The sequence below is a fragment of the Balaenoptera acutorostrata genome, chromosome 15 (genome assembly GCF_949987535.1).
Source record: "Balaenoptera acutorostrata chromosome 15, mBalAcu1.1, whole genome shotgun sequence".
Classification (NCBI taxonomy): domain Eukaryota; kingdom Metazoa; phylum Chordata; class Mammalia; order Artiodactyla; family Balaenopteridae; genus Balaenoptera; species Balaenoptera acutorostrata.
This window is the reverse complement of record NC_080078.1, coordinates 76,812,503-76,832,934: the sequence shown is the minus strand read 5'-3', so window position 1 is coordinate 76,832,934 and position 20,432 is coordinate 76,812,503. Positions and strand designations below refer to the sequence as shown.

The 20,432-nt window shown below is 53.2% G+C and overlaps 2 long non-coding RNA genes across 5 annotated transcripts; both read right to left on the bottom strand.

Moving 5' to 3' along the window:
* Positions 1-2,509: 2,509 nt before the first annotated feature.
* On the bottom strand, positions 2,510-7,322 carry LOC130704815 (uncharacterized). Of its 2 annotated transcripts, none has more exons than XR_009005293.1 (3): positions 7,091-7,322; positions 6,283-6,380; positions 2,510-3,482 (listed from the first exon to the last, which is right to left on the bottom strand). It is a non-coding gene; the product is annotated as an uncharacterized LOC130704815 (long non-coding RNA). The 2 variants fall into 2 exon arrangements; XR_009005294.1 differs by lacking the exon at positions 7,091-7,322 and adding an exon at positions 6,750-6,873.
* A 178-nt stretch (positions 7,323-7,500) lies between these two features.
* On the bottom strand, positions 7,501-14,790 carry LOC130704814 (uncharacterized). 3 transcript variants are annotated; one of them, XR_009005291.1, is made up of 5 exons: positions 14,308-14,790; positions 13,382-13,592; positions 8,859-9,023; positions 8,167-8,296; positions 7,501-7,591 (listed from the first exon to the last, which is right to left on the bottom strand). It is a non-coding gene; the product is annotated as an uncharacterized LOC130704814 (long non-coding RNA). The 3 variants fall into 3 exon arrangements; XR_009005292.1 differs by having other exon boundaries at positions 8,179-8,296; XR_009005290.1 differs by lacking the exon at positions 7,501-7,591 and having other exon boundaries at positions 8,017-8,296.
* Positions 14,791-20,432: the final 5,642 nt, after the last annotated feature.

The window sequence follows — 20,432 nt, the reverse complement described above, 5'->3', positions numbered from 1 at the left end:
TCCCTACCCTCATGAAGCTGACATTTTATTGGGGTGACAGATACGACAATGACAGGTAATCATCGTACTATGGAAACCGTGGGTAATCATCACTTCAATCTATTACACCTGTAACCTGCCTTCACTAATCAAGGTCATTTTAACTGTTGCTACAAAAGACTGGCATGGGGCTTCCCTTGTGGTGCAGTGGTTGAGAATCCGCCTGCTGGTGCAGGGCACATGGGTTCAAGCCCTGGTCTAGGAAGATCCCACATGCCGCGGAGCAACTGGGCCCGTGCGCCACAGCTGCTGGACCTGCGCTCTGGAGTCGGCGAGGCACAACTACTGAAGCCCGTAAAAAAAAAAAAGACTGGCATGTCCTCCAAGCAGCGCGTAGCCTAAACAATAAGATGTTTGCCTGAGTTCTTTGTTTTCCAGGGACTTGGAGTCAGCTGTGTCTAGTTCCAGCTAAGCTAGTTAAGACTGCATAGGACCACCCACCCTCCAACTGGGCATACGTGTCTGCTCGTGACCTTTTGACTTCAGAGGGCTGAAAACTCCACCCTCAGATCGTGCTAAATGCCTCATTTTTGAACACGTGTCCCATGAAGAGCTCTGTAGCTCAGTTACGCCTGCGCAGAACTACGATGAACGCACCTTTTTATTTCCAGTCCCCACGCCCCCCACGCCCCCCACGCTCCCACACTCCCACGCCTAGGACCGCCCAGCTTCGTTATCCCACAAGTACCCTGAGCCCAGTGCCTTTGGGGAGGTGGACTTGAGCTCTGTGTTTATAGTTTTTTTTGCTTGGCTGCCTTATGAGTAAACCCTGTCTTTGCTGCCAATTCCGGCGTCTCAGCACTTTGACTTGCTGGGCGTCGTGCAGATGAACCTGGTTTGGTAACACTATTAAGAGGATAAAATGCGGTGCTGTGATGCACAGTAAAGAGAAGACTTCTGCAGACGAGGTAGTCGTAGAAGGCCTCGTGGAGGAGGTGTCTTTTCAGCTGAGACCCGAAAGATGAGTAGGAGTTAGAAGTGCCAAGAACCAGGGAAGGAGCATCGGGGCGCGGGGGGACAATGCAGCAAAAGCCACAAGTGAGGGCCTGAGTGTGCAGGAAAGAGCAAGGCCTGTGTGGACCGCGTGGAGGAAGCTTAGAGAGGCAGGGGGCGACCAGAGTGAAGAATTTCAACATACGTGTCAGGGGAGCCATGGAAGGGATTTGCAGCGGAGAACCAGGGTGTGATTTACTCTCTTCCAACATCCCTCTGGCTGCTGAGAAAGGCCACGGGTAGAAGGGGGGAAACCAGGGAGGCAGTCAAGATGCAAGCGTGGCTAGTGCTGGGGAGAGGCAGGGAAATGGAGCAAAGTGGACCCGTGTGATGTACCTTCCGGAGGCATCTCCAAGGAAAGAGGGGATGAGGGAGACCAAGGGTGCCGGCCTGAGCTCCTGGGCGCGTGATGCTTGATTGAGTAAGGATACCTGGGGAGGAGCAGAAAGGACCTGCTCTCAAAGGGGCAGCAGCGTGACAGTTTTTCATCACCCTGTTCCCAGGGAAATGCTCCCAGACAGCCCAGAGTCCCGACACGTGTGTGCAGGGAGGGCGGGATGTACCCCTTGTGGCTGGGTAGCGATTAGGAAGGCGTGTGGGGTGTGACTGCAGCAGATTTACCCAAAAGGAGCGAGGCTCCCTCTCCCCACGGTAATTAGAGCCCCCAGCGCATTCCACCCGCCGAGGGCCTGGGAGCTTGGCTCTGTCGGGACTTGCAGCTCCTGCAGCCTAACCTGGCTGGCCAGGGCCAGGCTCTTCTCTACAAGGTGCCCCCCAGCTGTCTCCGGACTAGCCTCCCCAAGTGTGAGGCTTGTTGACTGATTATTTGGAAAAACTGGAAAGTTAACAGGGGATGAAACAGACACTCCATCACCCTTTCTATTTCAAATCTCAGTTGGTCTTGGTCAGAGTGTCTCAATGGGGACATTATTAGCACTTTGTACATGGTGATACATTGTAAGGGACTGTCCCAGGCATTGAAGGACTTTGATCTTTACCCCAAACATTGTAACAACTGAAAAGACCCCACTCATTTCCAATCACTGGGTTTGCATGCAAATCTAACCCTTAAAATGTCTTAGAACCCTGGGGAAAGACAAGGGCGGGGGGAGCTGCCCTACCCCCATGGTACCATTTGACAAGCGTGGCAAACCGGTTAGTTCCGAGCTTGGGTACCTGCAAATATTCCATTCCTGACGGCCACATCTCCAAAGAAAGTGGATGCCACTTACTGAGCATTCAACCCTGGAAAAATAGGCAGTTATGTCAAAATGTGAGAACAGAAAATGGGACTCAGGCATCAAGCCATCCAGGCAGTGGGCGTTTATGAAACACTGAAGTAGGAACAGTGTGCAGTGTCAGGGCCCGAGGAAGAAGAAAGACACCATCCCATAGTGCAAGGAGCTCACAGTGGGTCCAGAAGATAAATAGAATTATGACTTGTGCAAAATCAATGAGAGAGCCTCCTTAGGCAAGATGAGTTTTTAAACTGCAGGTACTAACGGATCCATCTGTGAGTTGTTCAGTTGATCACATCTTGAAGAGTATTTTTATGTTGGAATAGAATGAGATGGGATGGGATGAATTGGAATACAGTGGAATGGAATGGAACAGAATAGAATAGAAAATACCAGAGTATATTCCAGTTGGCAAAAATAAGTAGCGTGTTCCTAATCTGTTTCAGATTACATAAAGGTGTACATTGTCTTGTGATATAAAATGTATTTCTAATGTTCGGTCACCTTCAAAAAAGTTTGAACCGCATCGTGTATATAATTTGGTGTCCTGAATGGGATTGTAGAACAGAAAAAGGACATTAAGGAAAACTAGTGAAATCGGAAAAAAGTGCAGAGTTTAGTAAATAGTAATGTAGCAGCCTTGGCAACAGAGGAAACTGCCTTTGCAGTATGGACTACAAACAGGCATGAAGACACATCATGCACTAGAAACGTTAGGGTTCTGGAATAATTTGCACGTGTAGAGCAGCTACACACGCTGCAAAGAGTCCTGGTGTCCATCAGTTTGAATAATTCCCCAACACACCTGGAAGCAGTCAGGACAGGACCTTTCTTCCAGTTGCAAAGATGAAGAAAAAGGAGACTTCATCCCAGACACTCTCCAGATGTCACCCCGCTAAGAGGCCAGAGCCCCAGGCCTGGGACCTGCACGCCCGTCTGTCTCCAGGTGCCTCTGCAATTAAAGCCACGGGCTGGTAGAGAGGACTCAAGTAGACTTTAGGAAGGTCCCCCAGCCAAGACTTCATGGGCACAAACTCCCCACAGTCCCCTCCTGGGAGAAAAGCTTCCTCCTGTGACCGTGACACTTTTGTTCAACGCCACCGACGGTCAGCCCCTAAGACGCCACCTGGTTTGAGCTCAGGATGTGACGAGGGAGCAAATCTCCCAGGTTTTTATTCCACCACAGCCCCTGGCTCATCATCTCTCCTCAGACTAAAAGAGCCAAAAACAAGAAATGTCAGGACTTTTTCCAGAGGAGAAAAGCCACGCGAAATGGGATGGATTGAACATCGTCCTGGCTGGGGATGGTGAGCCATGCCCCTTCCCCCGTTTATGTTCCATCCCTGCTGGTACAGGTGTGTGTGGAGGGGTCCTGTCCACGCGCCACCTCCCCGCTCAGTGTCCCTCTGAGGGGCGCAGGGCCGCGGTTTTAGGTTTGGAGCATACACATGAAGTGGGATCTGGGGGCTGAGCTGAGTCTTGGGCACAGACGGCTTCGTTCTTGCTGGAGGGTCCATGATGACCTGTGTCATGTGTGCCCAGGACGTGTGTCCACGTGGCAGTGCAGCCGGGGGGGCAGGGCACATGTCCTCTGTCGAGTGAGCAGGTTGGGGGTGACCTTGGGGATTTCTCCGCACGCATGTCGTCCATCCCACAGGCGCTGGGGAGCCCATGCTCTGTGCCGGGCACAGTTCCAGGCCCTGGGGATGCAGCCCAGACCTTGCCCTCGTGACGGGAGACAGACAATGAGCAAGAAATCAAGGCAACCCTGCAGACAATTCCAGAGAGTGAGACGTGTACTGGGAAGAACTTTAACCAGGCTGAAGGGATGGAGTGGCGGGTGGGGGTGGACCTGAATAGGGACTCAGGGAATGAGGAGGGGACATTGGACCTGAGTCCTGAAGGAGAAGGAGCAGATCGTGGGAGGGGTCAAGGACGGGGCTCCCGGCAGAGACAGTTACGGCCAACCTGCCCTTCCCAGTGGACCCTGCAGGACCCTTAGAGAAACAGGCTCCACCTGCCCCCGCACAAAAGTCCCTGCACTTGCAGCCTGGGGGTCATTAGGAGCCTCTGTAATGAGTGATTAAGACCATAGACACTGGTGCCAGGCTACCTGGGTTCAAATCGCACCTCTGCCACTTACTAGCTGGGTGAAAGCTCTCTGTGCCTGTTTCCTTATCTATAGAATGGAGATAATAATAGCGCCCACCTCACGGGGCTGCTGTCAGGATGAGATGGGTTAATACACTTAGCACAGTGCCTGACCCCAAGTATGTGCTGTCCACCGTTACTGTTAGGGTGGAAAAGTCCAGCATGTTGCGTGGGATTCCAAAAAAGCAATGTTAATAGACCGGGATGTCCAATCCGACATGCAAAGGGTGTACATGAAAGACAAGCACAGTTGGCACCAGAACATCTGTTTTCCTAGAACCTGTGCCTACATTTTTATATAGACAAGGAAGTTAACAGCATCCCAGCAACTCTTCAAGAAAAATTAATTACGCCTGTGCTTGCCCCTCCCTTATTCTCCCTGTTTAACCTGCACTCTGCCGCCCCCCCCCACCCACCCCTAGGGGCTTCCTGAAACTGCAGATTACACAAGTACAGGGGTGGGATGTCACCGGGTCTTCAGACAGTGAGACACAGCGAGAGTAAGCAGGGTCAGGGCAGAGTGCTCCGCCCCCTGTTGTCTCACCTCCCTCAGTTGTGTCCTGCGCACCTGACCTCACTTTGTGCCCATGCTCCGCCTCAGACGGGTGCCCCTCGGGATGGGGAGGGGCCAGGACACCACCTGTGGCCCCTTCTGACCATGGGAAATGGTGCTTGAGCCACTCCCGTCACGCCTGACCCCGGGGCTCCTGGAGACGCAGGAGGAGGCCTTGGAGCCGCGTCCCCCGGCCAGAACCATCTTCCATCGGGGGAGGAGAAGCAGAAGAGCAGGTGCCTGGCCCATCCCAGCGGCCACAGCTTCCAGAACATCTCCCTCCCGCAGACGAGCACCCTGCCCTCAGGTGCACCCAGGCGCCTGAAACCAGCAGATAATAGGTGCCCGTGAACTTGCAGAGTCCTGCCCGGATTTCAGTCTTAAGAGTTAATTTGCACAAAATAATTTGCCAGATTGATCAGCTGCCAGGAATCTGGGCTGACTGGCGTTTTCTCTTGGCCGCTGTTTGGACTCCGGAGCCAGACTGGGGCTGGGGGCTCCCCCTTGGCCTCAGTGGGCCCTCACGGTCTGCGCGGAGCGACAGGGCGCACAGGCTGCGTTAACGGACGTTTATGCGGCCCTGCAGGAGGCCGTAGCTGAGCACGTCCCCTCCTAATTAAAGGACAGCGGCCAGTTGTTCCCCATCAGTGCTGACAAAAGGGGATTGCTTTGGTCCTGGGAGCTTATGCGAGCTCCTCAGATGCCAAAATCTGGCACCTGCCACCTGGCATTCTTAAAGTGACCCTTTCAGGAGAGATGGCCATTGTGAGGGGGACGGTTGTTATGGGGCCTCCATCCAGGCTGGGGTGGGGGGTCGCTCTGCCCACGTAGGGGCAGGAGGACAGTGTCCTAAACCTGACCCTGCCGTGGCCTGGGGGGCAGAGAGGGGGTTTGCATGGGGGCGGGGCTACAGATGCAAATGCCCACAGGCCTGGGGGTCAGGGGACTCCCGCAGAGGCTGGGGGAGGAACATGGCCCACAGGATGAGCCCGTCTCCAGTGTGGAAGCCACGTGGAAATCCGGGCCCAGCACTGCCCGACCCTCCAGCCGCCCGGGCAACCCCGGGGAAGTGGAGGCCACTGTCCACTCCGGGACTGTTAGCTGCGTCAGGACAGGGCCTGTCCCGTCCGCTCCCTGTAGCCCCGGCCCCGCCCCCCCTGCCCTGCAGAGAGCCCTCCTCGGCCCCCCGGGGGGAGCGAAGCAGGCGCCCCTCCCAGCAGCGTCAGCTCGGTGGGCGGTGCCCCCGAACATGACAGAGTCTTGGGGGAAAAGCCCTCCTCACACCAGCCAGCCCAGCGCCACACACACCTTGATGCTCACGACTTTCCAGAACGATTTTCTCTCAGTGACTCAGAGGTCACACTGTGGACCCAAACCAGCCAGCAGATGTGTCGAGTTTGTCCCTCCTGGTGTTTTTGGAAAAATGTGACTCCGACGTCAACACGTGAAAAACTTGAGATTTCACTTGAGCATCTGATACTTTGATTCTCTTAAGGTGTCAGGACACGGCGCCACTCGGCGCCCAAATCCTCTCCTGGTAGCTTGTGTGGCACCGAGGCCAGGGCACCAGCCCCTTTAGACAGGCTCGTGCTCCGCAGTTTGCCACCAACTCCACCCCTCCCCCTATTGTCCCCACATGGAGACCCAGGATCTGCCACCCAACCTCCTGTGCTGCATTGTCCACAGGCCACTTGCTGGGTCCCTCCCTGGGTCTTTCCCCTTCTACAGGGAAACGGTAACAAAACCACACCACAGGGCTGGGGGGCATCCAGAACCTGCTTGGAACGTGTCTGGCAGGTGGGAATCCCTCAGGAAGTGCTGGCTGGTGGCTGGTCCAGCCCTCTTCACTCCTTTTGTTACCTGCCAGGCCCGTGGGGACACTGGCTTTGAGACCTGCTGCAGACGGAGGAACCAGCTGTGGCCGTTTCTCTCCAGCTTTCTCCATCTCCACCACTTTCCCCCAGCCCCACCTCCCACCTTGTCCCACACCCAGAGGGCGGGGGACACAGAGCCTGGAGTCCCACCACGTGGGTCCTGGGTCTTCCATTGTCCTGACCCCACCATCACTGCCAACCCGTCTGATGGGCATGTCCCTATTTTCTCCCACATCTCCTACCTGGATGTTAGTCCCTCCATCCACCAGCGATGTCAGGACCACATGGGAGATTTGATCAGGTTTGCAAGGGTGTTCTTTCTTCTTACAGGCCATGTTCTATCAGTGAGACACTTCAGAATTCACTGGATGTAATTCATCTTTGGGATTAATACACTGTGTTAAGTACTTTGAAAGCAATCAACAACTATAATCCAATTACTACTGGCTGTATTTTTAATGCTATTTTGCCCCCAGCCCCTCATCTCAACTGTGCGCCAGACTCACTCCCACACACACATGCAGAGCAGATGCCAATTTTGTGCCCCGCTGCCTCGCCTAACAGCGAGAGCACTGAATAGTGAACAGCTGATCCGCGTGAAGTAACGTGAGAGCTCCTGTAGTCCTGGAGCTTTTAAACTTACAAACAGGTATCAGCCAGGTTGCCATGGAGAGCAGTGGACCGATGCCAGGGCTCACCCTCCGGACTCGTGGCCTCCTCTGATCAGCAGGGTCACGTGGGCTCTGCGAGGAGGCAGAGGCATGGCCTGGCATTTTAATGACACTGACTGGCTGTGTCTGAGCGGCGAGTGTGTAGGGGTGAGACAGGGCACGTATGTGTGAGTGTGGGTGCATGTGTGTAAGTTCGCACGCACAGCCCCACATATATGGGATGAAAACTGAATGGCCCCGAGGATCTGCTGGACACCTTTCATGTTCTAACAGAGACCGTGAGGCCTGAGGGGTCACTGGATGGACAATTCGAGTTTCTGAGTCAGGGCGGCTGCTGACTCAGCACTGAGGAAGCCGCTTCTCTGGCCCCATCAAGACCCCCCTCGCTCCCTTCTCTCTCTCACGTGCACCCATCCCCCCTTTTCTCCTTCCTCTTCCCCCTCCATTCACCCTCCTTGCCTCCCCCCTGCCCTCTCTCATTTTCTCTCACGGCTGCCTTCTTTGTCCTGCAATCCCCCTCCCCCGCCCCATTATGGATGATGGGAGGAGAACCACATCCTTGCTGCCTGCCATATAAAACCCTCGACACCGGTTTGTACCCATTTTTCGGTCTTGCAAATCCACCCCAACTCAGGGAAAATACCTACATACATACATACACGCATCGCATGCACAGAATGTAAACACAGACCAGAAGAAAGCCCTCCATCCTCTGTCTCTGTTTTGGTTTCTCCAGAAGCCGACCCTGAGGCAAGGCTTCAAGTCCAAGGATTTCCTCTGGGGGGTGATCACAAACAACACCCATCGGGGGTGAGGGGCAGGGAGACCAGACAGGGAAGGAGGCCACGAGCATTCCGCCTGTTCCTCTGGGAACCAGCCAAGGGGTTGTCTGCAGCCCGTGGAGTCCAGCCCCAGAGCGCAGTCAGAAGATGGGCCTGAGGTTGTTGGGAAGGGGCGTGTGCCCACCTCCAGCAAGTTACGTCCGTGGGAATCAAGAGGCCAGTCCCGCCGGGGAGCCCGCAGCACAAACAGGCACCGCAGCCAAGAGACCTGGGCGTGACCCCAACTCCATCAGGCCTGGGCCCCCCGGGGCGTTCACTTCCAGCCCCTCCGGTCTCTGGGCCTCCCACACAGCCCAGCCTGGCAGCTGGGACCCTCAGGGGCGACGCAGGGGCGGCAGCAGGAAGCCAGGCAGGGGGCACGTGGTGGGCGGGACCGGGGGACTCCGGGACTTTCTGAAAGAGGAGCCCCTCCCCCTGCCGTGCTGCTCTCTGGGGCCCACCCCTGCGCGGCAGACCTCCCCCGACCCCAGACATCCTCCCAACACGTGAGTCCCTACCGTGCCCCGCGCTGGGCTCGAGCTGGGGTGCATCGGGGAACGGGCTCCCGTCCTGGGGGAGCCGGCGCTCCAGGGAGGCTCACAGAAGAGAAACAAGAGCCGGCAGTCACCGTGGTAACATCTGACCTGATGGGCGCTGGGAAGAGCAGAAAGCGGGGACACGGGCTGCAGAGAAGTGACAACGGGGCAGAGCGGCTTAGCCAGGGAGGGAAGAGGGGGGGCGGCCCGGGGACTCATTGCTGCACCGGCCCGGGTGCCATCTCCCGCGACCCATTCTCTCCAACCTTCATGTTCCAGGCTTTACAGTCTCCTCCCCGCAATCAACAGAGCCCAGACCTGCTGGGCCCCGGCGTGACTGTCACACTTAGTCACACAAGTGTCACACTTTGTGTGACACGAAGGCCATGAGACAGTCTGTCAATCATTTTTTAACGCAACCGCAGTAAGAAACATATGTCACATGGTGTTCCACACACACACACGCCTATTTATGTGAAAACAAAGCAGAAGTTTCCCCAAACCCCCCTTCACTGCATGCCACGCGCTCTGATATTTCCTCATCGATTCTATTCTGGTCTATTGCAGAGTTTAAGCGCAAGGCTCCACCCTCTAAATTGATTTCAAGACCCACTCATGCATCACAACCTGCGATTTGATAAACTCTGTACCAGGAAACATCCGGTAGTGGGTGTGTTGGACCAGATGCCGTTTGTCCCACAGTGAGGCCGGGGCCGGGGGTGGGGGGGGCAGGAGGAGGGCCGTGCCCACTAGAGCCTGAGAAGTCACCCCCTCCGGTGTTTGCCCAGCAGCCTGCAAGGCCGGGGGTCTGGGGTTGGGGGCACACACCGGACGGCAGGAACTTGGCCTGTGGCCGCTCAGCCCGGCATTCTCCCGAGCCCACCAGGAGCGGCTCCCCCGGCATGGCTGTGGGGGACAGGCCCCCGAGGGAGGCCTGAGCTGGGCCCGCCTGCCCCTTCCCAAGAACCCCAGACCCTGGGGTACCGCACTTGGGGCCAGGCTCAGAGGAGCTGGCAGGCAGGCCCTCGGCCCGGAGAACAGGCAGAAGCCGCTGTGACACCCTCAGCAAGAGCTGCTCCTGCTGCTGCCACGGGGTCGCCGTCAGCTGACTTGGCCGCAGCCAGTGCACTGGGTCCTACATGCGTCACCTGGCTTCCCGCTCACGACAGCCCTCAGAGCAGATACGGTGGTCTCACTCCTGGTCCTCTTGGTGGCAGCAGCAGTGATGAGGATGGAAAACAGCACCCGATGTTCCCGAGCACCTGCCAGGCCACCAGCACGGTGCCGAGGGCTCCACTTGATCCCGGCTAGTCTGGAGTCCTAACCACAGACAGCTTCTGTGTGACCCCAGGTAAGTGACTTAACCTCTCTGTGCCTCTTGTTTTCTCAGCTGTAAATGAGGATAATAAAGTTCCCGCCCCTAGGAATTAAAGGTGCTTAACTAGGGCCTCGAACCAGCAGGCAGTCCATATAGGTTGATATTAGCCCCACTCGACAGCTGGAGAAACTGAGGCTCAGAGTCACCGGCCTGGAGGGAAGTGGGACTCGCTTCCCAGTCTGTCCAACGCCAAGCTCTTTGGCTTCCCTCCCTTATGGCCACCTTCAGAGGGCCAGGGCAGAGGGCCATCACCCCCCAACACACACAAAGGGGCTGAGCCTCTGAGGACCCCACCATCTGGCCAAGATGCCCCCCAGCTCCCAGGAGACCACCAATCGCTCCTGTGTGTCCGACGTTCCGGCCTCAGACCACAGGCTACCCACCGCGGGGGCATCTCCCCGTCCCGGACCAGTTCTCTGCGGACGACATGTCTGCTGGGGGCAGGCCTGTCCTCCTTCCATCGTCCACGACATTCCCTCCTCTAGCTCCCCTCTGGACAGACGCTGTCCCTCTCATCTCCATCATTTCCATGCAGCTGACAGTGACAGCCACACTGGCCACGCTTGTGACACAGCCTTTTGGTTTCTCATAGACTAATTTGCAGCCAGATTTCACCTGATTCCACTTACAAGGGCAGGTTTTCCTTCCAGTCTCAACTGGGTGGTCTTGGGTTTGGAGGCCTGGGGCTGGGCCACAGGCTTGGAGGATTAGGGGGGAGCAAATAACACAGCCCTCATCCCGGGAAGGGGGCGGCGGAGCTGGTTCCACCCTGGCCACCTGGGGACAGCCAGCACTCTAGGCCACCACAGGCCTCCCACCTGATCTGGGTGTTCTGGGTCCCACACTTCAGACTTCTGAGTCCTGCGCCATCCTCTTACCTCCCAGAGAAATCTCTATGTTATTCCCGGGAAGACATTGTCATTCCCTTTTGAGGCCTAGGAGGTGGCAGAGCCGACTGGGGAAGAGCATGGGCTCTGGAGTCGCCTCTCTGGTTCAAATCCAGCTCTGCCACTTCCTGCTGTGTGACCTTGGGTAAGTTGCTTAAACTCTCTCTGCCTCTGTTTCCTTATCTGAAGTGCCTATTGGTGTCAGGGCAGAGGATAACAATCTGTGCTTCCCAGCCAACAGACATTTAGGCTTTTATACTTCTTTCCTCTTACAGAAATCCTTAGAGATCCACCTTTGCAATTTTTCTTATTATTTCATTGGGATAAATTCCTATAAATGGACTTTGGGGCCTGAAGTTGTGCATTTGCAGTTGCAGTTGCTACATATAGTGCCAAACTGCCCTCCGGAAAGATTGTACCAATGAACTCACCCAAGAGGTGTGGTTCTATTTAATGAAAACTTTCTCCACCCCACATTTCCTTTTATTAGGCTTACACATCTCTTCAAAATCCTTGTTTCCTAGATCATAATCTTAGAATTTAATACATGTTCTTCTTTCGGGTTATTATTAATATAAGATTTATCAGACCGTGTGAGAGCCCAGCCAGAGCCTTAGGGAAAGAGGTGTTCCTTTCAGAGCTGAGGATAATAAAAATTACTAAGCCATGGAGATTTGGAAACAAAAGTGACCAGGGAGGAGTAGAAAGGATTATCCTTGTTATGTTAAAAGCATGGTTGGAATTTTCACCCTGCGCCTGGCATGTAGTGTTTAGAACAGCGGCTCATACATGAGGTGGGCACCCAGTAATCCTTTCTGAATGGAAGGAGTTGTGGAAAGTGTGTTCCAGACAGAGGTAACAGCACATGCAAAGGCCCTGAGGCAGGAACGTGCTGGGCCCGTTTGGGGAAAAGAAAAGAAGCCAGCGTGGACAACTCCTCCTATAACTATCCCAGATCTAGCACTGCAAGTTCTGTGTCCAAAGAAATGCCTCAGCAAAGCAGGACAGTTGGTCACTCCAGGCTGAACCAATGTGAGCCAACTGGGATATTGTCTCCCAACATCCACTGTCCCCTCCCAGTAATAGCCTTTTTTCTGGGCACACAGCTGGGGCAGAATGAAGACTGCGCTTCTCAGCCTCCTTTGCAGTCAGGGGTGGTCATGTGACTGGGCTGTGGCCAATGGGAAAGAGAACTGTGTGCTCAGCTGCTGGGTCCCACCCTTAAAGGGAAGGCTTGTGCCCATCTGTCCCCTCTGCCCCTCCCTGCTGGCCAGCCACGGGGATGTGATCCACCTTGTGGGAGAAGCCACACCCCAAGGGTGACAGCAGCAAGGTAGAAGGAGCCTGGGACCCTGAAAACTCCAGAGAAGAATCACCCTACGGGTTTGGATTTCATGCAAAAAAGAAACTGTCTTATTTAAGCCACTGTAATTTGAGGTCCCTGTCATGCTCACTGAGGCTGTAACCTACTTGGTAGAAAGGTGGGGTTGGAGAGGCAGGCAGGGGCCGGGAGGCCAAGGTGAGGGAAGAAACCAATGAGGAAGGATTCCAAGGCCCACCTACTCCAGGTGAGAGTCCCAGTGGGTGCCCCTCCCACCACTGAGTAATAGGATTTTCCCCACTTTCCCTGTAGGATGTTGCAAGACACACAGCCTAGTCTCTCATGCTTATCCCCTGAGATGTCCTTTAAGATTACTTAGATACTCTTTCATTTTAGCCACAGGGAAACTGAGGCCCAGACAGGAAATAGCCTGCCCTTGTCCTCAGGAAAGAGCCAGTTCCCTTGAATATTCTCCTGGGTCAGGTGGCCATAATTTGCTTCTACATCTACTGAGAATCAGACCAGCTGATTCTCATTCATTCATTCATTTATTCATTCACACGTCCATTTGTGAAATACTTTTTGTAAAGCAAGATGGTCACAGTAGCCTCAGTTGTAGGGAGGGGCAAGTCCTTCCTAATCAATGCCTTCTGCACCCAATGAGGTATTTCTAACACAAAGATACATGGGAGACCGTAACGAGATTGGGCCGCCCCTAGCCCGCCGCCCCCCACACCTGCCCCAGCCTCACCCCAGCGCCACCTCCACCTCCTCCCTGAGCCCTTGGGGTTCCTAACTTCACAGCCACCGCCCTCTCCAGCCTCTGGCCTCGCCTGTCCCCTCCCAGTGGCCAGAGGAGCCATGCGCCATGCGCCATGAATCCGAGAAGAGACCTTATCCCTGCCCTCCCGGAGCTTACCGGCCTGAGCGTGGAATCCTCCAGAACCGCCTCTCCACACACACAGGGCTCACCTGGGTGGAGCCGGCAGGGGGGCTGGGGGTGGCCTGACCCCCCACCCCTCACCTGGGAGCAGCTCATGTAAAGCGCTCGTAGCTCACCCCGGGCTGACGGTTCCAGCCTCCAAGACACCCCGAGGCCTCCTTGGCTGCTTGGTAATCAGACCAGGTACCTGTAAGGAGACACGACTCTCATTTTCACTTAACTGAAAAATCCACATCATCAAAGAGGCGTAGATGTTCAGAGGCCGTTTCTTCCCTCGCCAGTGACCATTAACCTTTAAAAAGATGCTTCATGAGACATTTGCTGAGCCTCGTTCTCTGTGCCAGGTGTAATGAGGCTCATACACGGGCCAGACTCGGGAGGGGGTGAACGTGAGAAATGCCACAAACGAGAGACCCGGGCAGAGCGGGCCCCAGGGTCACTCAGCCGCGCGGGGGGGCCTGGAGTGGGTGTGTCAGCCGCCCTGGGGCTCTGGGACAGCTAAAGCCAAGTCTTGTTCAGGAAGTGAGTTCTACTGAGACAAACGGGGGCAGAAATTAAAAAGCCAGATCCTGTCACTCCTCTGATCTAAACCCTCTGCTGCTTCCACCTGACTCAGCATAGAAGCCAAGTCCTTACACTGACCTTGGGGCCTTTCTGACTCGGCCCCTCCTCACTGCTCTGATTTCCCTGCCCCTCGACCCCTTCCTCTCTCCTATCTGGTTATATTGACCTCCTTGCTGAGCCTGGAAATCCAGCTCCATGCCCACCCCAGGGCCTTTGCATGAAAGCTCCTCCCCCAGGTAGTCTTAGGGCTGCTCCCTCTCTGTCGCCTTCTCGGGGGGCCTCCCTCACCCCACTTTTAAAATAACACCCCTATCGCATCCTCCACACTCAGTGCGTACCTCCCTGCTTTACTTCTCGCCAAAGCACCGACCAGCACTGACACCATCCCTGTTACCAGCTGACGTCAGCGTTCGTCCCTGTGTGTTAGGATGCACGGATCTCGCAGGGAGGGATCTTCCCGTTTTGTTCACGGCTTTGTTCCCAGTGCTCAGAACGGGTCAGACACTCAGCGGACACTTCATAAACATCTGTGGAATGAATGAATGAGTGAGTGAGTGCATGAATGAATGAATAAAATCATACCTGAAGGACAAACCCCTGAGACTTGGAAGAACTTGTTGATTAAAGGGGTGAAGTTCTAGAATCCATGTCCCTCCGTTTGCTGAAGGGAGAGATGAAGAAATACAGTTATCCAGTGGGATGGCCTCATGCCCGGGGCCTGAGTTGGCAGCAAACTGGCCGTCACGGTGACGCCCTCCATGCACAGGGGCAGAGCCACGGGCAGAAGAGCAGGGACATCTGCGCAGCTGCTTCTCCCCCAGAGCCACGTGCTGCCGATTTAGAGGCTGTGTGGCGTCTTGCTCACATTTCCGCTCTGCCTGAGCCCTCCCCCCACACACCTCCCCAGGCAGCTCCTCCCCATCGCCCGGGGCTCAGCTCACATCCAGCTCCCCAGAGAGCCCACTCCCCACCTCGGGATCCAGCGTGACGCCCCCTCCCCCAATCACGCGCGTGGTTTCCATTCCTCAGCGCTCGTTACTCCCTCACTTTCTCTGGTTCACTCCTTTATGCACTTGCTTATTCCCGCTGAACCCCCCATGAGGACATCAACCCCGTTTGGAGGAGGACCTTGCCTGCCTTGCTCACTGCTGAACAACCCCCAGCCCCTGTTCGGGGTCCAACACACAGTAGGTGCTCAATAAACATTTGTGAAACGAATGGCTAGAGGAAACCAAGTGTACATACACTTTGAGGATTTATAAAGTAATATGGAAATTACCAATTCTTTGAGGGCCTGCAAGTAGCATTTACCATCATCCCAGGGGGGTTAGATGTGGCCTGATGTGAAAATAGCTATGAAGACGGAAGGGTGGCCCAATTAGCTTCCCCACACCCCCTCAGGCTTCTCTATACTTCAATAAAAATGTTACATTTCCTTCTTTTGAATCTGTGTTCATTGAAGCACCCAGTAATGATGGAATATAGCAATTACTTGCTTTTTCTTGTTTCCCCTTTAGGACACAACATGATTTTTTTAACTGTTGGTTCAGTGTCTGAACCCCCTCCTCTGTGTTGGGAGGACCGCGGTATAGCATTCAGGGGGCTGGGCCATCCTGGAGTGACCAGGGCTCTAGTGCCACTCTGCTCCTGCTACCTGCCAGGTCACATCACGCCTGGGCCTCGGGGCTGCTGCTGCCGCCTGTGGGATGAGAGCTGTGAGGAAACGACCCCTGAGGTCCCACCAGCTTTGACCTGCTTTACTCAACGGGTCCCTGACAGGGTTGTAGGGGGTAGAATCTGGCTGGGGACCAGCTCCTGGAGTGGGCGCTGGCTCTCTGAGCCTGTTTCCTCCTAGGGATAAGGGCCCGTCCATCCTCCTTGGAGGATCCAATTCACCCCGATTCCTACCTGTCTACCCATCTCCTCCTGCTGCCCAGACCCCCAGGACGCCCTGGCTCCTGGTCCTCTGAGACCCGCTGCTCTGCTCCCCCGTTTCCTTCTGGTCGGTTCCTCTTGTCAAGGCCTCAGAATCCAACCTGCAACCTCAGATCCCGAGTGACTCAACCACCACCTTTTACCAGGACAGGTTCCCGAGTCTTCAGTCCCCTGAGGAGCCTTCCTGGTACATCTCAGATGACGGAGCACCTCCAAGGAACCACAGGACCTCGACACCCTCAAAAGCATCAAGAGCTTCAGGAGGGAACCCCATCGGGAGACCACCATGGGGACCTTGGGGACCGTGGGACAGGCTGGGCGGGGGCACCACTCAGGCCTGGGCGTGTTGATTCAGGTCGTGGCTTCTGTTCCCCTGCCTCAAATCTCCCTCCAGCAGACCAGCCCCCGGCTCTCCCACTCACGCCCTGTGTCACCTGTTCTGACCTGAGGGCTGGCCAGGCTGTCCTCACCGACCCCCACAAGGAGCAGGACGATGTGGGAAGGGGAGGCGGCGATGACTGCCTGTAAACATGGGCATGAACAAGGTCAGGAGCTTGAAGTCCTTGCCTGTAAACATGGGCATGAACAAGGTCAGGAGCTTGAAGTCCTTGCCCGTAAACATGGGCATGAACAAGGTCAGGAGCTTGAAGTCCTCCGGGGCTTAAACTGCTCCAGGAATAATGCTCCCTCTTAATATTTAATTAGACGTTTATCAGATGTGTTTCCATGGGGCCATGTCTTCTCGGGGGAGATTGGATCCCATCACTGTGGATATCACTTCACACATCAGTTGCATGAAACGATCAGACACACTCTGCTGCCCTCCCCTTCCAGCCTCAGTCCCCTGACCAGATGTCCCCTAGGGCCCGGCCGTGCAACTTCTGTTGGGGCCCAGCGCAGAGCTTGGTGGGGTTTGTACGGTTCCATCAGAGTGGTAAATTGAAAATGACCCAGGAACCGGGCCATGCTGGGATCCGTGGTGACTAAGTCCCTCGTGAATTAAATCATTTAACAGATGAAATGGAAAAGTCCTCCTCATTTTCCTTTTGAATGAGCCGTGAAATGGGCTCCGGGACCGGCCTCCAGGGTGAAGCAGTTGGCAAGGCCTGGTACCCAGAGGGACTGATGAGGTGTCAGAAGACGGGGCGCCAGGAGGACACGGTGCTCGGGAGAACCTGCCACAGTGCTCAGCAGTGGAGCCTGTGTCCACAGGAACCCCGACCTCGAGAGGCTGGAATGGGCGAGTCTGGGGTGTCTCCGGGGTGCCCACTGACCACATGCTAACGGGCGTCCCCACTCTGGGCGACCAAGCACCGGAGCTGAAATCCTTGGCCTCCCATCAGGGAGCGGGTTTGGATTCTGATCAGAGAAGCTCCTGTCTACACTCTGGGTCACTGATGCAATTCTTCTCCAAGTGCTGGAGTTCCTCGTCAGAGGGAGCTGCTGGGGCACAAATGACTCTCGGTCGGGCGGGGACTTGGTTTCCTCATTGGCTCGAAGGCAGTTCCATCCAACCCTGAGAAGGTGGAACCCAGGACTAGCGGGTCCCAACAATGAATTCTCTGCAAGTTAAAAGAACAACAAAGCACATTAAATAGGACTTGCACAAACGCTTTTCAACATGTACTACTCTGTGCCTGTGAGGACACAGCCACATGGACACAGAATGCCCACCAGCGGGGGCTCTCAGTCCCAGTGTCTCCAAAAACAATTTGGTGGCCATATCAAGAGCTTTTAAAAAAGCACTAACTCCAGATGCACTCATTGTACACGTAAGACTTTATCTTAAGGAGCGATTCATAAATGTGAACAAAAGTTATTCAGTAAGATGTTTACTGCAACGTAAATTTTAACAGCAAAAGGAAACAACACAAGCGTCCAACAAAATAAGAATGGAGAAGATTGCATAAATTGTCTAGACAAGGGAACATTGAAGGATAATAGTATAATATGTTTACAAGAAGTTTTTAATAGCATAGAAAATGCTCATGATATCACATGAAGTGAAAAAAAAGCAGGATATAAAACTATGAAATGGTACAGATGAACCAGTTTGCAAGGCAGAAATAGAGACACAGATGTAGAGAACAAACATATGGACACCAAGAGTGGAAAGGGGGGGTGGGATGAATTGGGAGATTGGGATTGACATATATACACTAATATGTATAAAATAGATAACTAATGAGAACCTGCTGTATAGCACAGGGAACTCTACTCCACTTTGCTGTACAGTAGAAACTAACACAACATTGTAAAACAACTACACCCCAATTTTAAAAAAGAAAGAAAAAAGAAAGAAAATAGTTTGGCTTAAAATAAAATAAAATAAAATAGATAACCAACAAGGACCTACTGTATAGCACAGGGAACTCTGCTCAATATTCTGTAATAACCTAAATGGGAAAATAAGTTGAAAAAGAATAGATACATGTATATGTATAACTGAATCACTTTGCTGTACACCAGAAACTAACACAATGCTGTTAATCAACTACACTCCAATAAAAAATAAAAATTAAAAAAAAAAACTATGTTAAGCTCTTGTCACATATACACCCATATTCAGAGAAAAAACTTGAGTAAGAGATAAGCCAAGATGGCAGCAGTGGTAACATATGAGTGGTACAATCATAATTGGTTTTCATTTTCTTCTTTAGAGTAATTTTCCAAATTTTCTAGAATGAGCAAATCTTTTAAAATCAGAAGGAAAAAAAGTTATTTAAAGTTGCCAACAGCCACCAGGTAAAAAGCACAATATTCTCAGCAGTTTCTGCAAAATATAAGACCTTTCATAAAATATACAGGTCTTTTAATAATTGATATTTCATTTTCGATTAAAATTCTGATATCAAAGCTTATAAAATGATTTGAGGAAAGGAATGTTCAAAGCATTCATTAACATTCTCTATTTGTGTTTGAGAAAGAAACCCAGCAGTTGAATTCCTTTGGAAAGTGTAAAAATTGGTGGTTTGGTTTTAAATCAATATCTCTAACATATTCATGCCAATCGGCAAATTTTCTGCTCTCTGTCAGCTTTAGAATGCATAACTGTCATGAATTTGAGAAGTAAATCTATCATTCTGAATAGCCTTTAGAAAATAGGGTTGAGGGACTTCCCTGGCAGTCCAGTGGTTAAGATGCCATGCTTCCAATGCAAGGGGTGTGGGTTCGAACCCTGGTCGGGGATCTAAGATCCCACATGCCGCGCGACCAAAAAAAAAAAAGGAAAGATAGAAAGAAAAGAAAAAAACTAGGGTTGAATACTTTTTATATGATTTTATCACACAGTTATAAAACAATCTCATTTGTCTCTGCAAATACAAATACCTTCTTAACATTTAAACTATGAATTTACTGAGTCCCAGAGTACGCAGTATCCCTGAATGTTACTCTCCTCCCTAAAATCCTTTAATACTTTCCCTAGCACATCCCAACTCTCCACCAACTTACTACGCCCAGGGTGGTCTGGCCCCACCTTCTCCTCTCCGCTGCCAGGCTCCTGCCCACTAGCCTTATCACAGTTCCTCAAACAGAACAGACTCAACCCAGCTCAGAAGCTTTGCACTTGCTGTGCTCTGCAGAGATCCCCATTCAGAAATCCTAGCTTATCCAATAAGACAAGAAAATGAAATAACAGGTATGCAAATTGGAAAGAAGAGATAAAACTGTCCTTGTTTGCAAACGACATGATCGTCTATTTAAATAATCTGAAAGAGTCAACCCACAACTCCAAGCTGTGGTCAGTGTCATGCTGACTGGTCAGCCCCACTATGTGACAAAGACAGGGGTGTGGGCAGATGTGTTATGGCCACTCTCAGGGCTAGGGGTTGGATTGGCCCAGAGCGAGTGTCTGAGCTGCCCCGGAAGCCTGACAGGAGACTCATGGCACCTTCAGCATCATTATACTCAGACCCCAGACGGACCCCTGACAGCATGGGCACAGGGTCCCCAGGTCCCCGCTGGGGGACACACCAGTGTCCACGCTGGTTGATACAGAGCTGCTGTCTCCATCCCCAAGTCACCTACGCTGGCACCCCAAGATGTAGCAGCTAAAGGGGCATCGCCAGCCCAGCAGGGAAGTAGAGGGGAGGGAATCAAATTATTTTTGAAACTTCTCACATTATTGAGGGTTAGCCAGACACACTGCTCAGGCAACTGTTGCTCAAAACCACTGATAATTTGATAGGCTTATGAAAGAGAAATTCTTCTGGAGTTCTTCCCACAAAAGTAAAATTAATGGTTTATGACAGGTGTTACAAATCAGTCCTTATCTCAAAGGGAAACAGACTTTCACTGTAAGAACCAGAGATCATCTTTCTCCTCTGAGCATTTTCCAAAGAGACCATTTATTAAAAAGTAATTTTGTAGATTCCGCTGAGAGGAGGGAAGTTTAATCCATTCAGCTGATTGGTGAGGGAGGTCTGTGTGTCGATGACCCACACGTCATCCCCAAGACTGGCACACACCTTAGGGCTCTGAGGTGGCCAGGCTTTGAGGCACATGCCCAGCCCTGGCATCCTTCTCC